The sequence below is a fragment of the Arvicanthis niloticus genome, chromosome 16 (assembly GCF_011762505.2).
Source record: "Arvicanthis niloticus isolate mArvNil1 chromosome 16, mArvNil1.pat.X, whole genome shotgun sequence".
NCBI classification, from domain to species: Eukaryota; Metazoa; Chordata; class Mammalia; order Rodentia; family Muridae; genus Arvicanthis; species Arvicanthis niloticus.
Genome location: NC_047673.1, coordinates 5,730,773 through 5,758,089, shown reverse-complemented (window position 1 = coordinate 5,758,089; position 27,317 = coordinate 5,730,773). Strand labels below are relative to the sequence as shown.

Here is a 27,317-nt window from a genome sequence, read left to right as displayed (position 1 = left end):
AAGCTTTGCCCAGTGTTTTAGCTAAAGAAGATAGATCCAAAGGCCCCATGGGTAGGACTATGGACTACCCCAAGGGAGGGACATACAGCAGCTAATGTCCCTGCTAATTCTTGGTAGTCATCCTTATCCCTAAGGGAGAGTCTGTTTGATAGGAAGCAGACATAGTGTCAGTCCTCTTGAACTTGTAAAACTTTGGTGAATGGTTGATGGTTACTAGGCTTTCCTTCATAGTCATCTGTAGCAGCAGCACTATCATCACCACTAATATTATTATCAACATGTCATCATCATCCTTGCTATCATTAACATTTAATCATCATCACCACCATCATCACCACCATCACCACCACCATCATCACCATCATCACCATCACCACCATCATCACCACCACCATCATCACAACTACCACTACCACCATCAGCACCATCACCACCACCATCATCCTCACCATCACTGCCACCACCATCAATCTGTAGTGCTAGGGATTGAACTGGCCTGATATTTTCTCTATCAACTGATTGATTTTTGAGTCAGGGTCTTGTTGTAGAGCCAGACCAGCCTCTAACTCTTGGCCTGCTTCTGACTCCCCAGTGCCCACCAACTGGTGGTATTTCTTCTCTTTCCATTTTTATTTCTTCTCTCTCTCTCACCTGAAGAATACATCGTGCTATAATCTAAGAGACTTCTGTTTCCCAGAAGTGATAAAGAGTACCTGTTTGGTGCCATGTTTTACTGTTGGTGAAAGAACGGCAGCAGGGCCTACGGGAGTTTAGGGTTCACACCCCAAGTTGCCTGCCCATGTTTGCAGCCTTCTGGGAAACCCTTCTAGGACCCCAACTCACCTATTTCTGGACCATTGTCTTCTAAACCAACTTTGAGGCACATGTTCATTCCCAATGGGTATTGGGCTTCTGATTTAAAAACATTTTTAATGAGCAGTTAAACATACAAAAGCAAGTAGCATAGTATAAAGAGACACACCATTACCCACTATTGGCAATAACAAGCTCTCTGCCAGTCCTGTTTGGTGTGTTATCTCCCACCCGGGGTTAGAGTAGATAAGTAAAGTGTCTGGGAGAAGAATCTTGGTGTGTGTGTGTGTGTGTGTGTGTGTGTGTGTGTGTGTGTATGTGTGTATGACAGAGAGAGAGACAGAGACAGACATAGAGAGACAGACAGACAAACACACACATACACACATACACACACACACACACACACACACAGAGAGAGAGAGAGAGAGAGAGAGAGAGAGAGAGAGAGAGAGAGAGAGTTCTGTAGGAGGGTTTGCTTTGCTAGCCAGCAGGACTTCATGTAGCTCCCCGAAGCAGTGCCATCTGCAGTGCGTCCCCCAAATCCCATTCTTTGTCCTTCTTTTAAGCTGAATGACTTTATGCGTGCATTGCCAAGATGTCAAATGTCTTCATGCACACAGAAAAATGTAGCTCATTCTCTGGAAGTCAGCATCTCCAGATGGCTGTCAGTGTGGGATAAATAGTAATTGTTCAAGAGTGGTTGGTCGTCACAGCTGGTCACTCTGGGGTCACCTGAGGCCAGTCACGCAGCCAATTATCTTAGGTTATTATTTACCCTCCTTTCCTCCTTCTCTCTTTTGTTTTGAGACTATGTTTCCCTACATATCTCAGGGTGTCCTTGAACTTAAGACCCCCTGCCTCTGTATTGCACATGCTGGGATTACAGGTTGGTTCCTGAAGCCCAGTTCGCTCACTGATTTATTAAGCACATATTGAGTAGTGACCCTATCAGGTATTGTGGAGGGCACAAGGCCAGCGCATCCCTCTCTCCCAGTCTGTGGAGAGTGAGGCAGGTCACATGATGATGTGTGACGGTCCCCTGTCTTAGCTACTTCTCTAAGGCTGTGAAGAAACACCGTGATGAAGGCCATTTATAGAAAAGGGTTTATTTGGCCTTACAGTTCCAGAGGAATAAGAGTTCATCACCGTGAAGGCAGGGAAACCTGGAAGCAGGCACGGCAGCAGGCAGGCTCGGCAGTAGGACCATCCACGAGCCGATTGTTCACATCTGAAACCACAGACAGAAAACACCAAAAGTATGAGCTGGGGATGGCGTGTGGATTTTAAAACCCCAAAGCCAGCTCCCTGTGACGCAAGGCCACACAGGTCCTAAGTGTAGACGCATTTGTATTATCTTAGAGAGCAGCTAGTGTTCTTTAAGTAGGGAGCCATGTCTCCAGCCCCTTGAAAAAAACACACCTTTAAGACTTCACATGCCTTGTGTTTCAAGGCCCCAACAGGTGTCTGCAGAGGCAATGATTCTTTTTCAACATTATCCATTAGAGTTATTGAGGTAGGAAGTTTCCAATCTCAGATATTCTGTTATCAGAGCATGAGTAGCTCGGGTGTAATATCCATGCTTGCCACACTGCACTGAGAAAGAAAAAGCATGACCTGGTGTCTTTGGGGAAAGCTCTCTGCTAGATACCTAAAAACAGAACCTGCAGAATTCAGCCAAGATGAGGAGTAGAGCAACTGAGGCAGTGGAGAAGACACAGGTCTCTAATGAGCCTGTGCTGACAGCAAGCTCCTAACAGAGGCGGAGGGCAATCCTCTCAGACTGCTGGAAGCCAAGCTCCCGCTAGGTCCCAGGCACACAGCCAACCTCTTCCGGCTATGTTTCCTCATCTGTGAAATGGGGTGTGTGGCCTGCTGCGCTTCCCGGTGCACAAGGCTCTGGCATGAATGCCTGGCACGTTGCCAGCAGCGTGCATTTGCTGTTATTTTTATACAAGTGAATTTGATAACAAGCTAATTACTGAGAGTCAGCTTCCTGTGAAATCTTACTTGTCAAGCTCTGCCCTTGACTCCGTTTATTCATTCACTCAGGATAAAATACACATTCTAACTAAGCTGTTTCTCCTTCAGGTGTTCATGAATATTTATCGAGAAAGCCTGCTACCTAAGGACAGGGGCTGGTGTTGGGTGGCTTATGTGCCACCTGCAGAGCAGCCACCCTGCCTGGCTCTGTAGGAGTGTGCGGTATTGTGTGTGTATGTGTGCACGCATGTGTGTGTGTGTGCGCACACATGTGCTTGGGTACATGTGCGTGTAGTGTATAGTGTGTGCACATGTATGTGTATATATTATATGTGTGTGGTGTGCATGCATATGTGTGTGCAGTGTATAGTGTGTGTGGTGTAGACTGGGTGTATGGTGCATGTTGTGTATGTGGTGTGTGTGGTACATGTTGTGCATGTAGTTTGTGCATGGTGTGTGTGTGGTGTATGGTGTGCATGTATGTATGTATGTGTGTGTATGTGAACATGTATGTGTGTGTCTGTGTGGTATGCTGTGTTATCTTGAACATCATTCTCACCAACCAAGAAGGGAAAGGTAGCTGGGTACCAGTGAGGAGTAACCTGCAATGAAGCAGGAGGGCACAGGGCTCACTTCCTGTGCCTCTGCTGGCTGCACGGCCTTCAGTAGCTGACACTCACAGAGTGGCCTTCTTTCTCTGGGAAGCAGGGAAGGGCAGGCTCATGTCCTGCCTGTGGCTTCCATGTAGGATGGATGCTACAGTTCATCAGCATGGCTCCCATGGTACTCTCTTCCCAGGGCCCACAGGACATGCTGACGTGAGTGTTGTCTTTATACCAATTTCCTATTTTCTTAAGACTGTGCAGTGCCCATTCACATCCCAAGAGGATCCCTTCAGGTTCTAAGAGGGTTTCTGCGGCAGCTGCCAGGCACCCTGCCCCATTTCTCCTGTGACAAGAAGTACGTGTCTTTGCATCAGGTTGCATCAGATGGTGTCAAAAGGCTGGAAGAAAACAAAGTGCTTACCCAGGGGAGTGAAGCATTAGAGACCTCAGAGGAGACCCAGGGAGCCCAGGAGTTTCTAGCAGGGACTGCCTCCCACATTGTAGGTGATGGCTGTTTATTTCCTGGTCTAACAATGCTTTGGATGCCTAAGTAAGCAGAGGTCCTACCTAGCACAAACAGATCCCTGTTTTCCATCCCCAGTATGTGTCAGTCTAATGACAGCACAAAGGAGGTGGAGGCAGGAGGATTAGAGAATCACGGTCATCCTCTGCTACGTAGCACCTTCCAGTCCAGCCTGGGCTTCTTGAAAAATCTATCTCAAAACAAACAAACAAGCAAGCCAACAAACCAACAAAGCATGCAAGCAAGCAGATCAACCTGGACCAGCTGTGGGGAGAGATGGGCAGAGCCAGCTGTGAGCCTCCTCGGAGGGGCGGCTGCAGCTATAGCTGCAGCTTGGCATGCTTTGGAGGGCTCAAGATCCTGGCCTCACCCAAGCTGATCCAGTTCATGGCTCTCTGTTGCCTTGGCCCCCTACTTACAACTCTTGCTTTTTCTCTGTACTCTGCAGCCCCTGGGTTTATCCTGCTCCTCCATCTCTGGGTGTTTGTGGGTGTTTTCCTCTTGCTTAAACTACTGCTCCCATTCATTGACCAGGCAAAGCCCTGGAGTCCTTCAGAGCTTTTTACCTCAGGGAGCCTTTCTCTCTCTTAGGTGAGGCACAGGACCTGATGATGTCACTGAACCATCACACTGTGTGTGTGTGCGTGTGTGTGTTTTCAGTTGTTAGAGAACAGGACAAATACTTTGGACAGGTGCGGATGTGATACCATGCTTTTCAATTCCTGGAGCATGGTTACCTCCTCTCAACCACAGCAGCCACCTGCTGGGGTGAAGGATGCAGAAAGGATGCAGGAAAAAAAAGTTTATTCTTCCAGCAAACACCAGGCTTCTGCCATGCTGCCTACGATGAGGACTCCTAGAAGCATCCAGGCCCAAAGGGTAGGCTTTGTAGACAAATAAGGTCTTCCTTTAGACAGAGCCACAACTAGGCAAGATGGATTTGATCACAGAGGTCTGAGTTAGCAAGCAGCAGATAACACTAACAGTAGAAGCAGGTAGATTGTGAAGGCCCACTGAACTGGAACCAGAGCTCAGAGCAGGGAGGTAAAGCACACTGTCACTCCCAAAGTGACTCTTTGTGTCTGTGTGGCCAGGGAAGACTGAGCTCATGGACAGGGTCCCTGCAGAAGTCCTTGGGTAGAGAGAGAGGCTCTGGCTTGCCATGCTTTCTTTCCCTTTTCTTTCTTTTGGCTTTTTGAGACAGGGTTTCTCTGACTGGCCCTGGCTGTCCTGGAACCACCTCTGTAGATCAGACTAGCTTTGAACTCAGAGATCTACCTGCCTCTGGCTCACAAGTGTTGGGATTAAAGGCGTATACCACCACTGCCCAGTTACTCATGCTTTCTATGAAGGACTTTGAACCTACATGAGTGAGAAAGTTGCCTCTGCTCTAAGGGCTGGTCCAACTCACACAGGCAGACAGCGCCCAGCACAGAGTACTGTGAAATTCCCACAGATTCACGGGGGAATGAAGCATGCTGAAGGCATCCCAGGGGCATCTCAGAGATAAAGATTGCCTGGAATTGGAACTCAGTGGAAGTCAGGGACAATTTGAGGGAGTCCATGGGAGGACAATAGGCTGGAGTCTGACAGAGCATGCTTGTAGTTGTTGTTAGCCATGGCCACTACGTTCAGGTCTGTGTTTGACTCTTGTACCTGTAACAAAGTAGTGGGCAGCAGAGATGTTATTCAAGTTGTGTGGTTTCAATAGCTCATGTGTCAACCCAGTTTACAGTTGTGACAGTACAGTAAGGTCAACAAGTAAAGCTGTAAACATGGCAGCCACATTGACAGAGGCTCCGTTGCTAAGGTCTGAGGTCAGGCTGGATACCATGACCAAAAGCCCATGGCTCAGTGAACCCTCATAGCAGACAAAAGAGGAGACTAATTAGGGAAACATTTTCTCTTTCTGGACAAACCCTCCATAACCTAGCAAGCAAAAGTAGGCTTGCTAGGGCCTACTTTTTACTTCTTTTACCTTGAAATAAGACCATTGTATTATGAATGAATCATGGGGTTCTTGAGTCCGATCACCTCTCCATGAATCAGCCCACCAGCTGGGGAGGGACTCCAGCACATGGGCCTCTTGAGGGGACAAGTCACAGTTAAGCCACAGCCATGACAATCCTTTCACCAACTCCATCTCTGTGGCTGCTATAGTACCCTGCATGCAATGGAAGGTGACTCCTGGAACAGTTGTCATTCCCTAAGCCATTACTCTGGAGCAGAAAGCTTATTTTTTAGGCAGTGTATACTTGTGTTAATAACAGTGAATGATGCCCCAAAGGAAAAAAAATTACAAAACAAAATAACTAAGATTGCACTCTGCTATATGCAATAAATATAATGGGGTTAAATTTTCTTAACAAAATGCAAAGACTCTCATATTAACCTGGATACAGACACACACACACACACACACACACACACACACACACACACACACACGGGAAAGCAAATGAAAACAGAAGGCAAATAGGAAAGAAAAATCAATGTTAATATCAGAGTAGAATGTAAGGGGGAAAATAAAGATTAAATTGAATTACTCTGTATTAAATTTTAAAAGGGCAGTTTGAAATAACATAATACCAAGCAGGCATGTTTAAGAACAATATGGCAAAGCACAGAATATCTCATAGAAAACTAGTAGTCAGAGAGTAAGATATTGGCAAAGTACAATTTGACTAGGATACTTTAATAATATCTCTTGTTCTTTTTAATTGTTTTAAAGATTTATTATTAATTTTTAAAAATTTTGTGTGACTACACTGTTACTGTTTTCAGACACACTAGAAGAGTGTGTTGGATCCCATTACAGATGGTTGTGAGCCACCATGTTGTTGCTGGGAATTGAACTCAGGACCTCTGGAAGAATAGTCAGTACTCTTAACCTCTGAGCCATCTCTCTAGGTCCATTCTTTTAAATTTTTATTTAGACTTTTGTAATTGTATTTAGGCATGAGCATGCAACAGCACGTGTGTGGAGGTCTCAGGACACTTGCAGAAGTTAGTTTTCTCTGACCCTCTGAGTTCTGGAGAGTGAACTCCGACTATCAGGGTTGGGAGCAAGCACTTTTACCCACTGAGCCGTCACACTGGCCTGTCTCTGTTTTGGGTGTATATCAAGCAGATGTATTTTAAAGAGGATTGAATAGTGTAATTATCATGTTTTGTATACTCAGAATTTGCTAAAAGCAAAGCAAACCAAACAGATGAAAACCCTGCTCCCCTCAAATGCCTGTGATCTAGTTACTTTGTTATAATGTCAGAAATAGCACAGCAAGATAAACCCCAAGGCCATGTATGCTTCCTGCCAAGACACAGCAGCCTTAACTAGAGAATGCAGCCACCCCCCCCCAAGTTAAAAACACTCCTCACACTCTGTGTGATAATGGAGAAACTGAAAGTGATTAAAGAGATTTTTTTTTTTTTGAAGATGAGGGTATTGGGATGCAGGGATGTGACAGGGTAGGTCCCAGGGGAACCTTCACGAGTCTCAAATGAGAGGTCCATCCACTGAGAAGCAGAAAGCATCGGGACAACAGCCTATAGAAAACAGTTAATGAAGGGGCTGGAAACTGCTTGCTATGTAAGCAGGGGGACCCAAGTTCAGATTCCACAGAAAAGCTAGCATAATCATGTGTACCTGTAACTCCAGAGTTGGAGCAGCAGAGATAGCTGGGTGGGCCCTGAGACCTCCTGACCAGTCAGTCAGTCTAGCTCCTAGGTGCTTCAGGCTGACCAAGAGACCTGTCTGAAAAGGTGGAAAGAGACTGTAGGCAGAGCTAAGGTGGGAGGAGCTAAGGTGGGAGGAGCTAAGGTGGGAGGAGTAAGGAGAGGAAGAGAAAAAGGAAGAGGACAAGTGAGGTGAGAGAAAGAGAGAGAGAGAGAGAGAGAGAGAGAGAGAGAGAGAGAGAGAGAGAGAGATGGATGTAGCACCATGGATGACCACGCATGTACCGGGAGCAGTCCTGGGTAACAACTTATCTAGGTTAGTTAATTGGGAAACATCTATAATTATATAGGCATACTGTTATTGAGCATTACCAAATATATAAAGCCTTTGATTAATATTTAAGCTTTAGAGTCTTATTTCCTACCAGGCCCGCATGGATGGTGGGATGGTTTGGGCACTGCCCAGCCTTGTAGAGACAGCATGGAAGACTGGTAGAGCCATCTCCCAAACTGGTGTCTCCTGGGTGGCAGGGCCGGTGTCTCCAGCTGCCTGAGCTTGATGTCAGTGGAGATGAATGCATTTGTAGGAGAAATTACTAAGAAGACATAAGAAACAGGAGAGTGGTCTTGTATGGTGGTACACACTTTTAATCTTAGCATTCTGGAGACAGGGACGGGGGCGGGAGCAGGGGCAGGTAGATATCTGAGTTCAAGGCCAGTTCAGTCAACACAGCCAGTTCCAGGACAGTCAGGTTATACAGAGAGACCCTGTGTGGAGAGAAAACAAAACAAAACAGAAAAAAAAAAACCCAAACCCAAACAAACAAAAAACAATCAACCAAGCAGCCCAAAAAAAAAACAGCAGAGAATTTGAAGATACAAAGGTTCTGGAAGACAGCAGAGTAAAGCCCTGGAGGAGCCAGTGCTTGCTAGTGGAGCCAGACAGCTGCTTAACAAGTGGTCAGGTCACTGAATCAGCCACTGGCTGATGGCTTGCTTTGGGCCATCAGCCAGTTTCTGCTTTTCTCACGGAGATAATGCAACCCCCCAACTTCTTCTTTGTAATTTATTTTATTTTACTTTATTATTTTGTTTTTTCGAGACATGGTTTCTCCATGTAGCCTTGTCTGTCCTGGACCTCACTCTGAAGACCAGGCTGTCATGAAACTCTGAGATCTGCCTGCCCCTGCCTCTGAGTGCTGGGATTAATTTAATTTTCAATCCTTGTTTAAAACAAAAAGAGAATGTGGAGCATCGCTCCCTGTTCTGAGGCTCACTCGTTTAAATTCTTTATGTCTCTTTGCAGCCCCCGCCCCCAATTCCCCTTCTACTGCACAGCTGGCTTCAGCTGAATGAGGTTACTCTGTTGCTTTGATGCTATTGTTTTAAGGCGTGGTGTGTGTGTGTGTGTGTGTGTGTGTGTGTGTGTGTGTCCCTCCTTGTCAGCGCATGCGCAGGAAGCCTGTTTTGTTCTCTTTAAAACCGGGCAAGGAATTAACCTGTGCCCTAACTCCCTGCTATTTTTGGCCCAGTGGCCCCAGGCAGGAGTTTGAGACTTGGTTTACTTAGCGAGGGCTCCATAGAGAGAATCTCCCTGTCTTGCTGACCCCCAGGGACCACACAGGCACCCTTTTCTCTTCCCAGTCCTGGCCTTTAGTCATCGCTTTGATCCTCACTAACCTCCCCATCCTCCGGGTTTGTCTGATGCGTTGTATGCTGATCCTCTTTGTACACCTCAGAGGACACTTTTTACCTATTTCTTTGATTTATTTTGTTTTTAAACGTAGGTTTTTACTTCTGTTTGCCACAGCGGAGGCCACTCTTCTGGGCGGCCCGTGCTAACGAAGTTTTATTTTGCTCACTCCCCTTGGCTTTTGCTGTTTTCCCTTCTCTCCCCCTCCCCCCCCCCCCCCCCCCCCCGTAGCTGCTATTCTTTATGGGTGCAATTTCCTCAGCTATCTCTCTGGCTCAAATGGGGTGTTTGATTTTTATTTGTTTCCTCCTGGGCCGGCCCTTTCACTTGCTCCTTGCAGTCACTATCAGCTTGGCGAGTTCCTCGGTCTGGGATGGCCCTGGCTTCGGTTTTTATGAATGGAGGGCCGGGCTGCTTTGCGCAGGGCTGGTGCTGGTTTCTCTGCCGTGTACACATCTGTTTCCTGTGCAGCCTCTTCCTTGAATGGCAACTGCTGCTTCTGCTCCGCAGTGGGCGAGGCAGCAGGAAGGCCTGGGCCACCTCCCCACGCCTGCCTGGGCCAGCTGCCAAGCCAGGGAGGGTTTTCCCTGGAGCTGATAAGTGCATTACAGAGACTTCCTGGCTTTCTTGGTTCAGGGCGGCCTCGTGGCCTCAGTAAAGGTTCACAACAGCCCAGGCCAAGAGAGCGCTTCCTCGGCTGTGCTGTGCAGAGGCATTTAGCTGCAACTCCCCTCAGTCACCTTGTGATTGGCGGTTTAGCTGCTGTTTGCAGAACCCATTCATGAAAATTGAAAGGGAAACAGTTCCCCAACCCCCATCTCTAAATCTCTGAAACACTGGTGCTTACCAAAGGGCGTTTTGTGTGCTGGTTTTTCAAGCTTTGTGTATGGTTTAGGACTAAGATGTCCCTCAGACTCAGCTGCCAGCCTTTGCAATTTGGAAAGATGACTGGATCTTCAGGGCTGTGGCCTCACTGGTGGCCACATAGCTTGGTGGCATTGTTGAGAGGCTATGGAAAGGAGATGGGTTCTTCTTGGAGGAAATGGGTATCTCTTGTCTCTGACCCTCTCTCCCTGTTCGATGGCCACCATGGGCTGGGCAGCTCTACCCTGCTCCACGATCCTGTCATGATGCTCAGCCTAGGAGTGACAGAGTCCAGGGACCATAGACTGAAATCACGAGAAAGTAAATCCAGTACACGTGTCCTTTTTCATCTTCCACCTCTGTGTGTGTGCGTGTGTGCGTGCACATGTGTGTTTGTGTGAGTGTGTGTGTGCATGTGCATGTGCTTGTATTACATATGCACAGGTAGAAGCTGGAGATTGATACTGGGGATTATCCTGGATATTGGGGAATATCCAATATTGATATTGGGGATGATCATTCTGTTATTGTTTTCATTGAGGCAGGGTCTCTCACTCAAACCCAGAGCCTGCACATATATCTGCTGTTGGGAGCCAGCTTGCTCTGGCTACTCTGTGCCTCAGCCTTCCCAGGCTGGACTTACAGCAGACACCACACCTATCTGTCATTCTCTGGGAACCTGAATTGCATTCCACTCCCTTGGCACACATACTTTAGCCACTGAGCCATCTCCGCAGCCCCAAACTTTTCCTTCTTCTGTTCTGTTCACCAGGCATTTTGTTACAGTTAAGAAAAGTGACTACCACACCTGGGGATTGGATCGAACCCCTCTGCGGGCCGGGTTTTCTATCCATACTGTTTTCTTCTGTGGTGTGCACTTTTTAATTACGGCACCTGCTGAAAATGTACTTTGCCAAGATAGAGCCCTACGGGCAGGATACAAGACAGCACAGTATCAGTAATGGGCGCATCCAGGTCCGTACAGCTGTCTGAGAAGGATGTGTTTCCCTGGAAACACATGGCTGCCCTGAGTGCACAGCAGAGCCTGGGGCATTTGTCTTTGTGGGAGTCGACCCAAGCATGGACCACAACCTCTGTGTCTGGTTCTCCTTCCTCTTCAGCTAAAGGGAAGGGCTGCTCTGTTTATCCTAAGTTTGCAAACCCTACTGGGAAGTTTACCTCATTCAAGAAACAGAATCTGGGTTTCATCTCAGAGGACAGTCTCAGAGCTGCCACTCCACTGCCATCCCGTACCCCCCCCCCACCTGATCTTTCTAGCACTATGATGACTTCATTTATGTATTTATCTTAAAAAGCAAAGCTGGAGAATAAGTAAAATGGCGTCCTCTGCTCAGAATACCCATTGATTTCTGGACTTGAACTGTTGAGGGCGAAGCACATCAAGTTAATTCCCAGCATTTTGTTTGATGGGTAGCGGTGGATTAAGTTCCCTATTTTATTCTCTTGTTTTCTGTTTTGATCGACTTGAGTCCCGAACCACACACGCACAAAGAGTCAAGCTGTCATGGTTTCTGCATGTTTAGTATGAGAACTTGAAGTTTGAAATGAGTTGATTACGTACTATGCCCAGGACTCAGTGAGACAGGGGCCAAGGAAATGACTCCTCCCAGGTATGGATGACTGAGCCAGACACGGAGAACAGCTCCCCTAAGATGACCTGATGCCTAAGTGAAAACAGAAGAGAGCAGGGCAGAATCATCCACTTACTTGGGCTATGTACGTGAAGGCATTTTTTGTCAGGGCTGGCAGGACCACAGGGTCTCAAAGAAGAAAAACCTGGCACACCTGTTGGGAAAAGTGAGGGACCTGGAAGAAAAGTCTCTTAGAATATTATCCTAGGTCCCAAGGAAAAAGAGGCTGTTAGGACGGGGCTCTGTCTCTCTTCTCACATGTGTCTGTCTGTCTTCCTTCCTTCCTTCCTTCCTTTCTTTCTTTCTTTCTTTCTTTCTTTCTTTCTTTCTCTCTTTCTCTCTCTTTCCCTCCCTTTCTCCCTCCCTTCCTCCCTCCCTCCCTTTCTTTCTCTTTCTTTCTTTCTTTCTTTCTTTCTTTCTTTCTTTCTTTCTTTCTTTCTTTCTGAGCTGAGGGCCTTAGCGATTGCTAGGCAAGCACTCTACCACTGAGCTAAATCCCCAGTCCCATCACGTGTGCGTTTTTGAGAAATGGAATCTACTATGGAATGGTACAGCTCCCTCATCCTAGCACAGAATCTGCAGTCTTCCTTTCTCATCCGTGATGCTTTGGGACTAAAGTTTACGACCCTTCCTTCTTTGGAGTTCCAGGATTCGGCTGCGTGGAAATGTCTTAGGGCTAACAGGTGTGTGTGTGTGTGTGTGTGTGTGTGTGTGTGTGTGTGTGTGTCTAAACTTCCAGATGCCTCCTGGGTGGGTGCAAGGGCAATCTAAGCTCACATAGGCCTGGCCTTGGTGGGCAGCTGTGCTTGTTCCTGCAGTGCCAGTCTCTCCCCTCCATATTACCAATGCTTGACCTTGTGTGCTCACCCCTACCATTTATTGTCCTTCTCTCTTTTTTTCCCTCACTGGTACCACCCTGCCTGGTAGCCCCCTGCCTGGTACCACCCTGCCTGGTACCCCCCTGCCTGAGGTCCAGCTTTTACTGCAAGTCTCACATATGAAGACTCTCCAGAGTCATGGCAGCCTAATCTCCATCTGAGAAGCTCTGCAGAAGGAGCTGTCTTCCCTGCAGCCTCAGATGCTCCCAGTACGTTTAGAGAAACATCCCAACCCCTGGTAGGAAGGCTAGAGAGGTTTCTGGCTGTGGCTGCAGATGCACAGGCTGTCTGGAGTGGGTTTCCATGACACTATTAGGATCCAGTCTGCTCTTGACTCCAGAAACAAGCATTCCTGCTTCACCTTATTCCAAAATGGGCTTCATTCTCCACTCAGTGTTTCAAGCTTCAGTTCTAGATAGTTTATCCACTTCACTAAATTCCCCCTCTGAAGTCCTAGTGTATCTTTGGATCAAGGAGCAAGGCTCCTGCACTTGTGGTACCCAATTTCTCATTCTTGGAATTTACTCAGAAGACACACTGTGAACTTAGGACCAAGACACATGACATCTGCATATTTTTCTGAAAAAAAACAAAAAAAAAAAAAACAAAAAACAAAAAACAAAAAAACCAGTGTCAGCCATGTCATTGGACTGGTTATAAGCTTTTGAAATGTGCATGGTATTAATAAAAGTTACCTGGTCTAGCTCTCAGGCTGCTGGGAAGCCTGTTTGAGCTGCGCTGATGGAAGGAAATCCTTGGAGAAAGAAGACAGGAAGGTTAAGGCCAGGGGAAGAAGTCTGTCTGGGACCCAACTCAGGGCCTTTGCTGAACTAGGTCAAGGGCAATGCTTTAGTTCTGCTGGTTGCGGAGAAAAACCTAAGGATATAATCGGGTTGAAAGCCACTTTTAAGTAATAGAAAACCAAACTGGATTCATTACATTCTGAGGTACCTGTGTTAGAACAGGGTGATTTTCTGCAGCAAGCAGATGTAAGGAAGGGAAGTGGGCAGATAAAATAAGCTCGTAGACAGCAAGAAGGTTTGATGTGGGCTCCAACAATGAGGTGCACAGGCTGTGTTTCCGGCTGCAGTTGGGCAGCTTTCCCTGCAGTCTGCCATCTTGGTTCCTCAGCTGAGAACTGAGAATCTGGCCTGAGCAGCCGTACAGGCCTTTGTGGTAGACAAAAATCCCGCCTGTGGGATCCCTTGTAAGTTCCGTGACTCATGGATGCTGCTAGCTGAAGGCATTCCAGAGTTTTCATGATGGTGGTGGACCCTGCAGCCTCCTTCTTACTCTCCACGAGTCCTAGGAACATGGCAGCCACCCGCTTTGCCCTGTTCTCTAGCTGCACATCTCTGTTCTCTTTTCTCTTTAGATATTCTTATCACCCTCAGTTCAAACCCAACATATAGTCCCCTCTCCGGGCCTACACGCAGTTCATCAAACACCAACTATCAAATTGTTATTATTACTAGGTCAGATGTCTTTCTGGAGAGCCGTCTATTCAGCCCCCGCAGGAACCATTGTTCCAACATCTCTCCTCTCACTCCAAATGTTCGAGCTGAACCTGAGACCTTTCTTTATAACCCTTGTGATAGAATTCTGATTTCCTTACTTCTGAAGCCACCCCCTCCAATCCATCTTCCCTCGGCCATGGAGCGATCCCACTAAAACCCAAATCTAATCACAGTCTCACCTGGTTATAACTCTCTGCTCTTCTCATTGTGCTGGGGGTTATTTGAAAGCTCTCTATAGCAGCACTTTGAAGCCCACCTTCTTCAGCCAACACAGGAAGGTGTCATGCACTCGTCTCAGTCTGGATGCATACACAGGTGTGTGTTCTCTACCACAATCCTTGTTCTAGACAATTCCGTCATCCCAAGTTCCCTCACGTCACCCTTAATGATACATCCTCTGCACACTCCTGCTCTTGGCAACTATGAATTGAGGGAGTGACACTGTCTGTTTGTCTTCTCAATGATGTCATTGAGTACAGGGCTTTTTAAGACTGGCTTACTTTCTTTTACTCACTATGGTGCCTTTAAGATTCCTCTAAGCTGTGGCTGTGAGCTCACCCCCTTTCATGGCTGAGTTGTTGTCAATGGCCATGAGGTCCATAGCTTGTTCATTCATTCACCTGAGGAGAGATACTTTGGTTGGTCAAGCATGGGGCAATTATGACTCAAGGTAACTCACACATTCCAGAGTGGGTTCTCCTCTGGAGACCTGGTTCTATTTCTCTAGGGCAAGCAAACACCCAGGTGCCGTGCAATTAGGTTTCACAAAATATTACGTCTTGTCGTTTATTCTGAGGCTCATTTTTTTTTTTTTTAAAAAAAGATATTTTATTTATTCACTTACTTGTTTATTGTTTTTGCTAGGCTGGCATTCAAGACTAGAAAATAATGCATGTTAGGCGAACCCTGAACCTCTGAGTTAGACCCTATTTTGACTTTTAATCACAGACAAAAGCTTCAAGACCAGCTACTGACATTTCCTATCCTCCAGGCTCTGGGACAGACTTTGAACTTTACCGTGGCAATCAGTTCAAAGCATCTCTTGAAATACATTTAGCTATAGCATTAAATAGTATGCAAACCACAAATACCTTTAAGAATTTTATAGTATATTAATTTAATTATTCATTTATTTGTGTGTGTGTGTGTGTGTATGTGTGTGCAATGGAACACCCATGAAGGAGTGAGGACAACTTGCACAAGCTAGTTCTCTTCTCTCATGAATGTCCCAGTGTATGAATTCAGGCTCCGTAGCAAGTGCCTTACCTGCTGGCTACATCTCCAGGCTCCTCATAGACATCAGAGAATTAGTATGTTGTGATGAAAGATGACTACAGTTATCAAGGCTCTCAAGTTTCCTTCCGCTGTTATGTCAACAAACTGATGTAGCAGAATGGTCCTTAAAAGCAGATATGACATGGAAAAGTTCTTAGTATGACTTTGTTCCGCCTCTCTGTGATGCACAATAGACGGTGGTAAAGACGCACCCTCTGCCTCTCTTGAGTGAAATTGTGCATGCCATGCCTATTCTGCCAGCATGAAGGTGTGTCTCTATTCTTTAAAGGGAGCATGAGGGTGGACCAGGGCAGGGGTGGCCTTGTTTTATGTAGGAGCCAGTTAATGGTAGCCCTTAGCCCCATTTCTCTGTCCTGCTCTGGGCAGCACACATGCAGGAGTGCACTGTGTGATGATAGAAAAGGCTGCATGCTGCCAGCCCTTCCTCAGAAGGATGAGCATTCAATTCCATGGAAAGCACCATTAAGCACTGAGTGCAAAGGGGCCCCAGTACTGAGCTTGCTTGTGTTTTCACTCTCTGTCTCAATGGGCAATACAAGGCTTTTGTAGTTTGGCAAAACACAGGAAACTGAATCGAAGTCACAGTTTATATGACCGGTCTCTGTTGTCTTCAAGTGTTTGCTGTTGAATCATCTTGAGGTGGTAGGACGTGAGCTTGACTTTGATGTGGGTGGTGGGGTGCCTGAGAGTGACCGCCTCCTCTCTATTAACTGTATTAACTGCGGATCCTGACCTGAAGGTCACTAAATCAAGTCAATGGGTCATGACCTGCACTTAAGAAAACAGACCCGTTGGCCAAGTTAGGCAAGAATGACGAATTACAAGGGCATCTGTCAGGACACACAGTGTTTTCTGAATTCTCAGTGTGCACGTGAACATCTGTGTACCTAAGGATGCCATACTTAGTAATAAGTAACTACCAGGGGGCAAGAAGCTGCGTCTGAAAAGACAAAACGTTTGAGTGAATATAGTCGGGTCACTGCACTTTAAACTTCAGGTATATATTGGGGCAATTGTGAAAAAGCAAAGAGTGAAAACAACCCAGAAAGATTTTGCATCGAGATTGCTTCCCAAGTGATTCATGGAAATCAACATCATCCCAACAGCTTCAAGAAATAGGCAATAAAGGTGTTATTAATGTGAAAAGGAAAGAAACAGACAGTGGTCTCCAGACAGAGGATCACCCTTTAGCAAAGTCCCTCTCTGAGGGACATAGAGCATGAGTCATAAGGACTTCAGGCTTGAATGATCCCTAAGGAGCATGAGGTGACACATGCTGGCCAGTTTTACGTCAGCTTTACACAAGCTAGAGTCATTTGAGAAGAGGGATTCCTAATTTGAGAGAATCCCCCACTGAACTGCCCTGTGAGCAAGCCTGTGGTGCATTTTCACGATTGATGATTGATATGGGAGCACCCAGCCATCCTGGGTGCCATCCGTGGCTGGGAGGTCCTGGGCTCTATAAAGCAGCAGGCTGAGCAAGCAAGCCATGGGAAGAAAGCCAGTAATTAGCGTTTCCTCCATGGCCTCTGATTCAACTCTTGCCTCTTCCAACTTGCTGCTCTGACTTCCCTGAGTGATGGACTCCAAGCTATAAGGTAGAATAAACCTTTTTTCCTCCTCAAGCTGCTTTTAGTCATGGTGTTTTATCACAGCAATAGAAACCCTAATACACACACACACACACACACACACACACACACACACACACACACACAGAGAGAGAGAGAGAGAGAGAGAGAGAGAGAGAGAGAGAGAGTGTTAGTTAGTTCTAGGTTTCCATCATCCCTCCCTGACATCCAATAAGTCCCTCTTGCATGGGTGGTGGTAGCTCTACCCTCATCTGTGAACTAGGGTAAAGGCAAGAATGACTTTGACACAGTGGCATGGTCTGTTTTCCAGCTCCTCTGTCCTCTTTGTCTCTAATGGCAGGTGATTTGGATCTTACATTTTCCCACTTTACCTCTTGTACCTTGTCAAGATACAAACTGTGCTGTGTGTGAAAGGAAGAAATCATGTCCTCCATCCCTAGGCTTAGACTGGGTGGTACTGATGAGGCCAGGCAGGAAGGCTTCACTTATAGTATTTTTCTTCTCAAAAGGGGTCCTGGGGAAGCCACAATAGGGCCAGGTTATAGCTCTAACCTGATGGCAGACCCTGCTCTCCTGAAGTAAGGGCCCAGAGAGCTAATGGATGGACACCCCTTTCATTCACACACAGGTTAGGATGCTGTGAGTGTGGAAATGTGTTACACTAATGGGGCTAGGAAAGGCCAGCCCAGAGTGAAAATACACGTGGGTAGCAGCCACAGGTGTCAGCACTAAAGACAAAAAAGCCTCCACCCATGCAACCATCTGAATGCTGAGGCTGCTTTTGCTCCTTGCAAGGTGCCATGTGCACAGCAGTGTGTTCAAAATATCCTGCTGTGGTTCAGCCTGATGCAGTCTCTTTAAGAGAGTGGCTCTGGAACAGCGCTAATAAGAATGGGAAGAGGGGGAAGCCTCAGGTTATGGGTCAGTGTCCACCTCCTGGTACCCAAGTCCTGGCACAGGGTGTCTGCCAGCAGGTGGAGGGAACACTTAAGCCTGTGTAGGAGGCCACAGGGTACTCCTAGGAATCCAAAGGTCACCGTATCAGCTGATGTCATGGGTCACGTCAAATGTCTATTCTATGGAGTCTTAGCAAGGTGGAAGAGATGTCTTGACATAGCTGCAGGGCACAGCATGCCGAAGTTTCTAATTGCACTCTCTTATAATATTGTCAATTAACATGAAGTAGATTCTGTAACGTGAAGCAATCATGTTGCTTGCCTTTGGGGGACAAGGGAGGGTTGTGGGCATTGCTTGGCAATGTTACACATGCAGATATGTTTAGGAAAGGGGGTGTGTCTTTCTTTTCATCATGGCTTTCAGAGATCAAACTTAGGGCATCAGGATTATAGGCAAAAATGTCTGCCCACTGAGGCAATCTCTGCCTCTCCCTTGTCAAATGTTTTAAATAATAATTCTTACTGATGTAATGATAAAGTTGAACTCCTGAATACACTGCTGCCTGGCAGCTGTTTTGCCTCCCGGAGAACAACAGAGGTAAAAGCTCCTCTTGCCTATATGGGCTGTGGCGCCATGAGATGGGATCAGGTCTTGTCTTTCCTGCTTCAGCCCTAGAGCTTGTTGTGTGGTTCATGAGATCCACAAGTGACTATTGACACATACTCTGCCCTGGCAGGGAACTTCCCACAGGGTTTGCCAGAAGGTATGATGGTGGAATGAAACCATTCAGGTGGTCGGATCTATAAAGGCAGTTAGGCAGATTTCCACATGCTAAGCTTAAAGCTGGACTTCAACATTGCTGCACACACATTCGACTCCATGTCTTCAGCTTTCCATAAAAATGTGACTCTGGTAATAACCACTGAACTAAGCGTGGCCATGTAGAGTGGAAAGTCACCTCCTCTGATTCCTGCTTCTGCCCCAGTTTGTTAGCATCAAACCCTCACCCTGACTGCAAGAAAAGAAAAAATGAAGGCTGAGACTTGGGGGAAGCTGGAAGTCTTCCCATTGTTGGGAGAAGAGGCTCAAGGCATCCTGGGAAATGTTACTCTGAATGTCCAGTGAATGTCATGGTACAAGGCTAATTCGGAAACAGCTGTTAGGGACTTCGAGTTTCACTTTAAGATAGTCATGGTCCCGATCTTCCACAGCCTCAGGGCCATGCAAGGTAGAGAAGCCCCAGCCTGAGCTCAGAGCAGCTGCTTTGTACTCTTGGGCAGGTGAGGCCAGGAGGCCTGGCTGTTGATTTCAGAAAGTTGGGTCCCAGGAGGAGCCTCTCCACTGCTGTTCATTAAAGTAGAGTGATAGATCTGAGCAAGGCTGGGGGCTTTGTCAAGGTTGTGGTTGTGTCCCCATTAATGGTGGATTGTCTATCACAAAGTTGGAGGAAAGAAAGCGGAGCCCAGATACAGGAGGCTGTGAAGAATGCTTTGTCTAAGGCCACGCTCATGGGAGTATCTGCTGGAAACAGTGTCAGGACTCCTCAGAGACAAAGACGTTTAGCCCAGAGCACTGTGACTTTGTACCTGTCTCATGAAAGCAGTTGCAGCAACTTAAACATCAAAGTTATAGGGGCCTGGTGGTCAGGTGTGTGTGTGTGTGTGTGTGTGTGTGTGTGTGTGTGTGAGAGAGAGAGAGAGAGAGAGATAGAGAGAGAGAGAGAGAGAGAGAGAGAGAGAGAGATGGACAGAGAGAGACAGAGAGAGGGACAGACAGACAGAGAGAGAGACAGAGAGACAGAGACAGAGAGAGAGACAGAGAGAGATAAAGAGAGACAGAGAGAGAGACAGAAAGACAGAGAGAGACAGAAAGACAGAGAGAGATAAAGAGAGAGACAGAGACAGAGACAGAGAGATAAAGAGAGACTGAGAGACAGAAAGACAGAGAGAGACAGAAAGACAGAGAGAGATAAAGAGAGAGAGAGACAGAGAGAGACAGAGAGAGAGACAGACAGAGAGAGAGACAGAGAGCAGAGAGGGAGACAGAGAGATAAAGAGAGACAGAGAGACAGAGAGAGAGAGAGACAGAGAGAGACAGAGACAGAGAGAGAAAGAGACCTGCCTTTTCCTGTCCACATGTATAGAGGTCCCCACACATTTCTTGTATTCTTCCCTGTTCCCTGGTTAGCCTTACTGCTTCTACAGGGCATTCCTAAGCAAGGGTAACACCCGCTCTCCTCTCTTCTTGGCACCGCTGGCTTCCTACCTCAGTAGATTCACCTTAAATCAGTTTCCCTTTGAGGATATCAGTTCTCCCGAGTACTTCAGCAGCCCAACCTGGAGCAGTGTGGCCGGCTTAGGACAGGCTCTCGTGGGTTAATTATTTACCTAACAAATAAGTGATTGAGTAAATGACTACTCAGAAACTCTAAAGCTCTGTATTCCTGGACTTGGTCTTGGGAGGCCTGGCGTTTGTTTTGACTTGTGCTGCATTCAAGTAACATATTCATGCCCCTTCCAAAAAGAACATAGGGTGTCTTGCAAAATGTACGTGCAATAAAATAAAAATAAACACGAAGACAAGAGGACAGAGAAGAACGGGGCAGCTTGATTCTTATAGACAGGAAAGACATATTTTAAAAAAGTACCTCTTCTGGTGTATTCCAAGACAGAACACAGGAAATGGAACGCACCACAGACAATGGTTCCTCAGACATCACCATGTGCTCTGATTACACCAAGGGTTTTACCCTGACAGCTATAACACTTCTCAAGGGTACTTTCAAGGTTAAGAACATGGAAAAACCTTTTTTTTTCTTTTTTAAAGATTTATTTATTTTATGAATATGAGTACACTGTCGCTGTCTTCAGACACACCAGAAGAGGGCATCAGATCCCATTACAGACGGTTGTGAGCCACCATGTTGTTGCTGGGAATTGAACTCAGCACCTCTGGAAGAGCAGTTGGTGCTCTTAACCACTGAGCCGTCTCTCCAGCCTGGAAAAACCTTTCTCAGTGTAAAAAACTCCTCAGTGGGTTACCTTTTCCTTAAATCATTGGAACATCCCACAGCTTATCTGTCGAGGAACACTTAAACTGATAGGAAAAAGTAAGAAGCAATCTCAGCCTTTTCCATGAAGTTGCTGAGACAGCTCCTGGGCAGCTGTGCTCCTGGGACCAGGCTTTCAAAATGACTGACTGAGTTCTTGCAGCACAAAGAGAAAACAGTTTAGTCTCACAAGAGGAGGCTCTATTAAGGTCTAACTTTCTGATTTACTAGATAACCAAGAGTCTCCTTACAGCCACAGTGACACCCCTGGACCCTCTTAAACATCAGCAGAGAATCATCCCCAGTCGATGTACCCACAGAAGCTAGGTGCTCATGTTTGTAGACTATGAGCCCTTTCCACTGGTGAAACTTGTCAGGGTAACTTGCAAGACTGTGTGTGTTTGTGGTCTCTGGTTCCCCCACCCCACCCCAGTCCAAACATCATCACAGATATCAGTCACAGCATGGACTTTAATGCAGAAGTCCGGATTTGTTCTTGTCTTCACCTAGCAAGTGTGGATTTGGGCTGCAAACCTGGATGTGCTTCCAAAACAGTTGCCAGGAAGAGATTCACAGAGATTTAGTCCCAACAACTTTGCAAAGGGCAGATTCGGGGGACACAAGTGCCCAGGAGCTGCAGGGTGTGGGACCTCACAGAGGCCTTCTCTCTCACTCCGTCCCTTATCAAGGCCATCCACAGTGGACTTGTGCTTGACACACCGAGCCCACAGATTTGGGCTTCCCTGGCCTCAGCCCCCCTCACCTGCCCCTTTCCTCTGCATTTGCTTGCATTCTGGCCTGCTGAGCCAGTCACAGCTAACTGTGGATTTTCAGTCCCCCTGACTGACCATTGCTTAACTTTTCCTTTAGCCCAGACTCAATGGAGCCAAAGTCAGAAGTCTCTGGGCCTTCAGGAGGAGGCCTCTGCTGGGTCAGCTGGGACGCAGTGAATTCCTACAAAGTGGGGTAAACATCACCTTTCCCCTAGTTGACCTGCTCATGTTGAGAACACACCCACCCTTGCCGCTCGCTCAGATTACAAGTTTAGACTTGACCTTGAGCCAAGTTGCTTGTTTTCTGCTTCTTGCTGGGTTTTACACAGGAGGGGCCATGGGCGAACCGCTTGGACGCAACTTGGGCCTTCTGTTCTCCGAGCTGCACCTAACTGGGGAGTATTTATTTTGCTGAATTTAGTATTATTTTGCTGGTATTTAGTATGGCACAAGCATCTGGAAGGCCATTTCGAATGTGCAACATTCTAAAAGATGTGTCGGCCGGCTGCCTGTCCAAGCTTCTTTCTAGTCATGTAGGATGGGGTCTGACGTCAATTTGTTTAATGTCTTGTTTGATCTTGGGGAGCCATATGCCCTTTGGGGGTTCAACACTAGAGGCAATCACAGGATGTCCTGGAGTACAGGTGGGTAGTCTTGAATCTGGAATTGTAACTTGAAGATTAGTGACATCATCCAGTTGGGAGATGTTGACATGTGACAAACCCCTCAAATCTGAAACAGCACTGGGTGGGATGCCCTTCTTCTGCATCCAGGCTCCAGTTACCTCTGTGTTTGCCCAAATCTATGAACTTTACATGAGTGAATGTTCCCTTTGTGAAGCAGAACTTTCAGATTGCACCCTTATATGGACTCAGCGATCATTTTGTGAGGCCACTGGCCCTGTGGGGATTTGTCTTCTGCCTCTGACCCTGTTAGATGTGTTGAGCCTGCCTAGGACAGGGCATCTTTTTTTTTCCATGCACTGGATCTCAAGTGTAGAGACCGTTCCCTGGAAAGATGTGACATCTGCATGTGGGGTTGTCATGTCAGGTGTGTGTCCAGCATCGATGTCACTGAGGTCTGTGTGTGGGGGATTCTCCCTTCCATTCCCGGGGTGAGCCCTAGCACACTCATGTATGTTTCCTTCCAATTCCCTCCCCAGCTAGAGTCTGAGCACCTAGCTATCCACCTGCCTCCATGTGCACACAGATTCTTAAGGGGGATTCAGGCACATCCAGGCAAAGCCCTGAGTGTGCAGAACCAGTGCTCAGGTGAATTCTCTCCTCTCCCCTATCAGGGTACATAGCCCATTGCTTCGTACCAGCTCCTTTCTGTGACTCTTCAGTCTTTTTAGGCTACTCTCTTTAGAGACATGTCAACCAACACTGCCCTGACACCCCCCAGAATTAAGATCTCTCAGGGTCTCATCTTCTCCCTCTCTTTGTTTCTCTTCCACAGCTTGCTGTGTGCTCCCAGCATTGAACCCTCTATCGCTGTCACACAGCATTGTCACCATCCAATAGGTTTATTGAGTTTGTTGTTTGTGTTAGAAACTGGGTTGGACCTTGTGGAAGAGACGAACAAGAGGTGGGTCAATGAGATGGCTTGAAGACCCGAGTTCAAGGCCTGAGGCACACACTAAAAGAGGTAGTGGTGTGCACCTGCCATTCCAATCCTCCTACGGAGAGTTGAGAGGTGGAGAAGGAGAACTGCACAGAAGCTCAGCGGGATGGTTGACCTGGAATACATGGCATGTCAGAAACAAGAGAGATCCTGCTTCAAATACAAGATGGAGGGAGAGAATGGTGCACATGTGCACACACACACACACACACACACACACACGCATGCATGCAGACAAACACACACACATGTACACATACGGGCATACACACACATACACACAAATATACGAACACACACAAATGCACGGATGCATGCAAGTACACGAACACACACAGGCATACAAACACACATGCACATACATACATGAACACATGCACAAACATGAATACACACACATACACACATATGCATCCATGCATGCACCCACATACAAACGCACACACATGCATGCATACATGAGTGCACTTGAGTACACACAACAAATTAGAAATAAATAAAACACTTTAAAAAGAAAGAAAGAAAAAAAGCCCATTATTCAGAAGACAGCTACTTCTTTCTCTGAGATTGAGTGTCACATAGCATGTATCCCCGGATGTTCTAGAACCCAGTATGTAGCTGATGGTGATCTTAAAGTTCTGATGCACTTCTACTCTGTGAATGCTGAGATTACAGCTGTGTCCACCATGCCTGGTTCACGCAGTGCTGGGCTGGAACCCAGGACATCTTCACTCTGCACAAGCACACTATTAATTGAATTTATTTGTAACCCACATAGTCCACTCTTTGCCCAATGGTGTCATATTTTCTTGACCTGTTGCAAGGGAGAAGAAGAGGGGATCATGGGGAACAGAGAATCCTTGCTGGAGGGGGTGGGAGTCTCACCGGAAAGTCCACAAGGATCTCGGGGACTTAGTGGCATGGAGTTATGGAAGGCAGAGGCACCTAGCATGGCCCTTAAGGGAGGGTGGTGGTTTTGAGATGGTAGGAAGCAGAGGATGAGATGCTAAAACTGGCATCTATGAGAGCCCAGAGTAGGCCAGGGAACATGGAACAAGACAGTTCTGAAGTCTTCCTCTCTCCCCACTTCTAGCATTTGAATCTAGTCCCTATGTTCTGGGAGCCAGAATTGGATCAATAAGCCAGATCAGGGATAGTAAAATTCAAACAGGAGTATCAGTGGTGGAGACGGGAAGACAGAAGTTCCAGCCACACCGACAGTCCCCCGAAGGTGATGTCAGAATGATCCAGACTTCTGTTTACTGACTCTGCATTACATGCTGTTCATCCTTCTGGTTTCTTCAAAAGCAGGCCACAGCTGTGTGAGAGGCAAGTAATGGGTCTTCAGGATATACAGTTTCACAGAGCCGGCCCACAGTGAGGGAGGGCCTTCTCTAAGCTCTGCTCATGGCTACTGGCCTCACCTTCTGTTGCTTTCTCATTCTCTCTTGATTTTTCCTGATGGGTTCCCAGGTCTAGGGCTGGTTAACGGGGTTCTGCACTGGAGTCTTCATCCTTCCCTGAGTATTTACAGGGACTCCACAGGAACTGGTCACTTCTGAGTGCCAGTGAGCCCTTGAGAACTCTGGATCTTATTTTCTGCAGCACTGGAGGGGCTGGGGCACATTGTTCTTCAGCATGGTCTGTGTTGAACTCTGGGTAATGTTCTGCAAGGAGACCAAGGCTCAGAGTCTGAGTCTTGTCAGCTTTGTAACCTGGGTTGTTCTTGGATGTGCAACATAAAACTGATCCTCTACCTGCCCAGATATCTGTGACTCAATAAAATAATTCTGATATGGTGAGTTAAGTTTGGTGGAGGAGGTAATGTTCCCAAAAGACCCCTTCCCTGTCCCAGAGACATGGCCTCTGATGTCCCCCAAATTAAAGCTGTTTTCCCAGTTCTTTTCCTATTATTTTTTATTTCTGAGATTATAATTTAATTATGTGCATCCTTTTCCATTTCTTCATCCAAACTCCTCTCATATGTTCTTCTCTGCTCTCCATCAGTAATTGTTATTATATGCATATATATGCACATGTATGCATATATATAATTCCCCGAGCCTTGGTTGCTCAGACGTCACATGTATGTGCTGTGATTAGCATTAGAATTTGCCAGGAGTGGTTCAAGTGTTGCAGTGGAACTTAGAGATGACAAGTGGATGACAAACAGCCAAATCTGTACTCTGAAATACAATAGAATATTCCTCAGTTTTTGCATGTCATATTTTAAAGCAAAAAGTCCATGCATTTGCATCTGGTAGCCAAGGAGACAAGATAGTGACTGCATGATCCAGTGAGTGCCTGGACCATACTACAAAGTTTCATTCCAGGTTCTGGGAGGCTTTTAGTCCTTAGAGTCAGGATGAGGAGCTTGGAGGGAGGCCTCAGGGCAACATAACTCTGCCTATCATTGTGGTTACAAATACAAGTTAGCTGGTTTGCTCTGGTGGGGTTAGGGGAGGCCGCCATTACTGTTTCTGCCTTATGATGGATGATGGTATATGTGTGTTTACTACATGAAGCTATTATTTAGATCTGTCCCTTCATTGTCTCTTGCCAGTATTGCCCTCCCCCATCTCCACTCCCCACCTCAGCTTCCTGTATCTTCCCAAACCTCACCCACTGACCATAACTGCTCTTAGGGCTTTTTCTTTGTGGGGAGAGCCTACTTTCTTTTTTCTTTTTTTTTCTTTTTTTGTTTTTTTTTTCGTGACATGGTTTCTCTGTGTAGCCCTGGCTGTCCTGGACTCACTCTGTAGACCAGGCTGGCCTTGAACTCAGAAATCCACCTGCCTCTGCCTCCCAAGTGCTGGGATTAAAGGCGTGTGCCACCACTGCCCAGCTGCCTACTTTCATCTGTTCATGACACCCTACAGGTTTGCTCTCTACTCTAGGGAGAGCTTTGGTGTTTTGTAGAATCATCTACCTTCCCTGGCATCAGTGCCCCTTTCTAGCTGGTGGAATCCCTGTGTATACATAGGCTTTGCTACTCCTGGGCTCTACACTCAACAGCTCTACATTCATCGCTGTTGCTTCATAGCAACACCCTTCCCACTCCAGATGTGTAAGAATAATAGTCTGATAGCCTGGGGGCTCACAGAGCCCACTGTGCTGTCTGTGCCGCAGTGCAGGTTCATATGTGGTTATAGCATCTGTGCACTGATATTAACAAAATCCAGGAGCCATGCGCTGTGTTTATCTCTGCCTAAAATGTCTGAAGTGCAGGAGGCTACAGCCATAAAAATTCATCAACTCAATGAACAGATGTTTATCAAATGCCAGGCATGTTCTAAGTATCATGTGTTGACATGCCTTCCTGGGCTCTCCAGGGCCTTGTCCTCCAGAATGATGTAACCTGGAGTAGAAAGACAGGTCAGATCATTCTAAATAGTGAAACTACACAGGTCAGATCAGCAAGAGGATGAGGCCATGTAAGGGATTGTGTCCTGCAGTCCTAGGACATGGAAACTTAGATGGAGCTGTCAGGCAAGGCTTGTGCGAACAACCTGACAGATCAGGAGAACTCATATTTTATGTTGTGAGTGCTCGGGGGCACGGAGAAAAAGGATATATTTGAAATGTAATTTATACATGACATTTGTGTGAGTTTTGAATGTAACTAACTATTTTTTCTTGGCTCTATATTATAACACTTCTATGGATAATGGCAAAATTAATTGAAGAATATGACAGAGTATTTATTACAAAGCCCACATTTATTCATATTGATTCATTCATTCATAAGCCCACAGTAGATAGCTTTGAATCCATCTTAATTCTCTCTCTCTCTCTCTCTCTCTCTCTCTCTCAACACAAATTATTTAACAGTTGCAGGTCATCCCATGGGCTAAGTGGTGAATATCCAGGACCCAGCAGCAAGA

The 27,317-nt window shown here is 46.6% G+C and overlaps 1 long non-coding RNA gene across 2 annotated transcripts; it reads right to left on the bottom strand.

Moving 5' to 3' along the window:
- Positions 1-12,916: 12,916 nt before the first annotated feature.
- Positions 12,917-20,343, bottom strand: LOC143434587 (uncharacterized). Of its 2 annotated transcripts, XR_013104196.1 has the most exons (4): positions 20,254-20,343; positions 15,470-15,602; positions 13,382-13,440; positions 12,917-13,265 (listed from the first exon to the last, which is right to left on the bottom strand). It is a non-coding gene; the product is annotated as an uncharacterized LOC143434587 (long non-coding RNA). The 2 variants fall into 2 exon arrangements; XR_013104197.1 differs by lacking the exons at positions 12,917-13,265; positions 13,382-13,440 and adding an exon at positions 14,501-14,823.
- Between the last annotated feature and the right edge of the window lie 6,974 nt (positions 20,344-27,317).